The sequence below is a fragment of the Ipomoea nil genome, unplaced genomic scaffold (genome assembly GCF_001879475.1).
Source record: "Ipomoea nil cultivar Tokyo-kokei standard unplaced genomic scaffold, Asagao_1.1 scaffold2845, whole genome shotgun sequence".
Classification (NCBI taxonomy): domain Eukaryota; kingdom Viridiplantae; phylum Streptophyta; class Magnoliopsida; order Solanales; family Convolvulaceae; genus Ipomoea; species Ipomoea nil.
Genome location: NW_017619273.1, coordinates 3,867,472 through 3,872,586, shown reverse-complemented (window position 1 = coordinate 3,872,586; position 5,115 = coordinate 3,867,472). Strand labels below are relative to the sequence as shown.

Below are 5,115 nucleotides of genomic sequence, written 5' to 3'. Positions count from 1 at the left end.
GTGACAAGGATCACATTGAAAGTTATCCATTTGAAGAGAATTTGAAGGAAAATGTAGTTGGGAAAATGCAAGGCTTAAATGAGGAACTCTCTTTAATAGAGCATGTTGAGAATTTTAGAATAGTTTGGGAACCAGGAGGAGTTAATGGTTTTGAGAGTATTGGCCCACATTGGCCGATATTCATATCTAAGGACTCCCAATTCTTATTGGTGAATGACAAAGTCCCAAGGTTCTCCTTGCTTATTCAAGATGGGAAATGTCAAGAAGAGAAAATGTGTGGAACTCAAGAGAATGATCAAGCTCTTGAGTATTATCAAGATCCGATGTTTAGAAAGAAGACATCATTTGATTTGTGGATTAAAAATAGATTTAAGGAAGGGGCATGCTTGAAGTTTGATTTGGATGAGCATTATTTCTTAAGATTTGAAGTGGTGATGTTGAGCTTAAGGGAACTTATTGATGGCCACCACTTGAAGTGCTACTTAGAAGAAAAGGTTAACTAAAAAGAGATGAAAATTGAAGAAGAGAGCATATTCTTGGAAGTGGGTCATTGCAATTTCTTTGGAGATAATATGCTACTTTTGAGCTTAAAGGAGTTCCTTAATGCTCAACATTTAAGGAAATTTATTGAAGAGAAAGTGGATGGAGAAAAGGAACTCATCTTCATCCAATCATGCATGGATAGTTCTTTGAGAGGTTGAGTCGAGCTAGCGACGTTAAACTTAGCGCTTCATGGGAGGCACCCCATGTTATCTTTAATTTTATTGCACTTTACTTTCTTCTTTATTTTTCTTAACACTTTTATTTTTGATATATCATGCTTTTATGTATATATATATGCTCTTGATTCTCGGAATGACACTAAGGAGTATGCTCAATTCCAAGAAGGCTTCATGATGATTCTTTGGCACTAAAAGATTCATTAGGGGAGTCTCATCTACCTTCTCTACTTTCTTTAATTGTGTATAGTGCTTTACTTGGTGTAGATAGTAGAGATTGTGCTCCTTATGCTTATTGTGGCACCCTTTCCCCCCTTTAGAGTAAATATCTCCCATGGTTCTCTTAGTATTAGCGTTTTACCATGTGTGGTCATCCGAGTTTAAAACGACCATGAGACGTCCTCCAAATTTTAAAAAATAGCCACCAGTGGTCCTCCGTTAAGTTTGGTGTCAAATGGACGTTAAATGTGAGTGCAAACATGTCATTTCACCTATATTTCTTCCTTAAACCTTCTGATCAAGCCTCTGGTAGCAAGCCAACTTCAGGGACATGACATGTTTTCCCTCACATTTAACGTCCATTTGATACCAAACTTAACGGAGGACCAGGGGTGGTTATTTTTTAAAACTTGGAGGACGTCTCGTGGTCGTTTTAAACTCGGATGACCACACATTGTAAAATGCTAATACTCGGAGGACCATTGGAGGTATTAACTCTATATATTTATATATATGTTGGGGCTAACCCTTTCAGCCAAGAGTAAAAATAAAATAAAATCAAATACGGAGTAAAAGTTAAAGCATTGCAAATCAAAACAATGATTATATCTCCTTTGCATTGCTTGTTTTAGTACTAATTGTCTTCATCTATCATTGTTTTTAATTATTTATTATATATATTGTTTGTGTGGTGTGGTGGTAAAGCATTGCAAAATTTTAGATTTGGTGTAAATATATGGTAAATGCATGCATTTCTTAATTATCCGGCCATCTGATCTGATATAATTATTATTTTTTGGTGCGTGGTTAGCAAATAAGTACGCTTGCTGGGAATCTAGTTCCAAGTTACTTCGAGTGGGAAGTTCTTTTCACCATGGCCATTATTGGACTAGGCCTCTTACTGTTTGCTATGCTCATTGGAAATATGCAAAACTTTCTACAGTCTCTTGGTAGCAGGTACAAGTGTTACTTTGAATGCCGTGCATTATATTGTAGACAAACTTGTAGTTTCGATCTCACCTAGCTAGCTTTATGATTCTTTGAACTTCTCATTAATTAGTAGAATTATGTATGTATGTATGTATGTTATTCTGCATGTTTAGGCAGTTGGAAATGTCACTGAGGCGTCTCGAAGTTGAGAAGTGGATGAGCCACCGAGGCTTGCCAGAGGGATTAAGAAGGTACCTATCTAGCTAGCTACTTTCTAAGTTTTTCTTTTTGAATCTTTCTGCTCTTCCACCACTGGCTGCCTTTTGCTATAAAAGTTCAGGACTTGCAAGAAGATGTTGTGTGCTCGTTCCTTTATCCGTCAAATCCTCTTTCACCCATCATTGAATCCAAAAGTTTCTCCCGTTTTGTGGTAGCCATTTACGGTTTAGAACTTTAAATAGATGCTTATAACTCATTTGTAGTAACACTTAAGAATAGACCATTTGTAGCAATTGTTTCAAGCTTCTTATAACTCATTTGGATGCTGAAACAATTGCTACAAAACCTTATTAGCATGCATGTTTAGCTAATATTTTGACAAATGTATTTTTGATGGTGAAACAATTGTTACATCTTGATTTAAATGATTGACTAATGTTTGATTTTCTTAAATTGGTAATTGTATTGTAGAATTTAATATTGTGGTGTTGAAATTTTTATAATTGTAATAGGTCCATAATTCATTTGTAGAATTTTAAATTTTATTTTTTTTGGTTAGTAAATCTTACCGACCACCTAGTGGTCGGTAATTCAATTTTTTTAATTTTTCTTTGTAAATCTTACCGACCACCAGTGGATGGTAATTCCGACCAATTACCGACCACTAGTGGTAGAAAATATGCGCTTTCTATCCGACAACTAGTAGTTCCGACGTCCTCAACAAGAAGTCGGTATTTTCGACCACCTTGAGTAGTTGTCGGTAACAGCTAGGGCTTTTTTTCCGAATCCATAAAGTGGTCGGTAAGTTGGTCGGAAATTACATTTCCGACCTGAAATCACCCTTTTCCGACCACTTTTTGGTGGTCGGAAAAATGCAGATTTCCAGCAGTGATTTACATTTTTTATTGATTTCTAAGTACAATTCTCTTAATTATTATTATTCATATTTTTAAATTTCATATATAGATATGAATACAATTTGGAATAAATCAACTTAATTATATGAATTTATTCTATAAATTTATCTAAATATGTACATGATTAGAGATTATATTAACCATACAAAATTTAAATTTTAATTTTCTATGTTATGAAAATAGATACTTGACTAAATATATAAAAGTCCAACTATATTATTATATTGTACATTTTAACATCTTTTTATTTTTTTCTATTTTTATTTTAAATTCATAATAACAAAAATAAAATTCCGTGCAATGCATGGATAAACCACTATATTTAAAAAATACAATTTGATAAATATCATAAATTAATTAGTAAAATATCATTTATGTTTATAATAATTAAATAAAAAATATTTTAAAATAAAAATAGATTTACTTTATTTAGCATAGATCTAGGGATGTTTATGTGCTGGACAAGTCATTTAATTACTAATTTAGATGTCACATTGCATGCCTGAAGACCATTAGTAATGGAAGATTATTAGCATACTGTGATTGTGTACATCCTATTGTTAGTGGATCATTGTGTGTCAATGTATACTAATTGATTCCAGTGTTCTACAGGGATTTGACAGAGAAGGAAAGTTACGAGCCATTTGTGGTCATTTTTGGTCAATTTTAATTTATTTGACGATTATTAGTTGTTTGACTTGGTTTAAAAATTAATATAAGTGTTTGGTTAATTAACATTTTGCACTTCAAAAAAGCTACTCAAAGCAACTTTTTCAATTAACTTTTTAAGGAAAGAAATTATACCAAATAGTTTTCAGCTAACAGCTAATTTACCAAACACCTTTCTGCAATCAGCTAATAGCTAACATTCATTTACCAAACAAGGCTAACCTCCAAGGTGCAATATCTTGTGTTGCAACCAAACTCCGGGAGAAAGGCCAAAGTGTTGACCTGGTCTTGGAGAACAAACTACTGAAATGGTACAGAGTGATACTAGTGTCTGAACTTTTCCCCAGATCTGCATAACTTTCACATAAGAGCTCCTCCCGATATTATTTGTTCTTGTGTTGTGTTATAGGGTGTTCAAACGAGCAGCGCAGCGCGAATAAATGCACGCAAGCTGATATTAGGATGTGTTTGGTTCATGGGTTTAACTATCAAAAATGACAATCAAAGTCATTGTTATTGTTTTGTTGACAAGTTTCTAGAACAATGAGATTTGATTACCTCATAAACTCATTCCAATTAAGGGTTTCATTCTATTATGAGTTCTACTACATAGACTTCCAAATCATACTCCCTAAATTTTATTCCTTGATGTGGCGTGCACTAATAGACTACTTTTTATTATGTGGGTCCCAATACAAGTGTCTACATCAAGATTTTGTGTAAGAGTAGAAAATTAGAGTACATATAGTATTTTTCTTCTATTATTCCTTTTGATTTTTAAGTTCGGATTAGTGTTTTTAGATTTTTTTTTGATCATATTGGTGCTTTAAATGTCTTTATATTAGAATAAATTACCTCAATTTTTTGTTTTTTTTTTTTTTTTGTTTTTGTATTTTTAAAGCCTTTATTCTCATTATAAATCATACATAACCAAACAACAATATTGGAAATCATTTCAATTCCACCCTACTACCAAACATGCAAAATACTTTTACCAAAACTGATTACCATTATCAAGTATTTGATTCTCATTTCAATTTCAATTTTCATGTGCAAACCAAACACACCCTTAGTTGGGAGTGCCGAATGGCAAAGGGGTATGGTTGGTGTAAAAACTCTGTCAACGGGCGAGCAATATGAGGTCAAAGTGAATGAGCTATAATATAGTAATTAGCAATGAAAGGATGTAAAGTGAGTACTAGTAACTTTTTAGTTTTTATTTTTTTATGGTAAACTGGATTGTTATTTTTTCCTGTGTTACATGTGACTGCTTGTTTTACAGTAGCCACTATCTTTGTCTAGTCAACAATTTTAATTACTACACTATCTTTGTCTAGTCATTTATCCACACGCTTCTTTTCAACTTACTTTTTCAAGTTCCAATTTATCTAATTGGTTAGTTTCATTTATAACCTCTTCCTACCACTCAAATTTATCTAATT

General features: G+C 32.9%; 1 long non-coding RNA gene across 1 annotated transcript; it reads left to right on the top strand.

Moving 5' to 3' along the window:
* The first annotated feature begins 1,580 nt into the window (after positions 1-1,580).
* Positions 1,581-2,540, top strand: LOC109159993. Its single transcript, XR_002050663.1, has 2 exons — positions 1,581-1,895; positions 2,042-2,540. It is a non-coding gene; the product is annotated as an uncharacterized LOC109159993 (long non-coding RNA).
* The last annotated feature ends 2,575 nt before the right edge of the window (positions 2,541-5,115 follow it).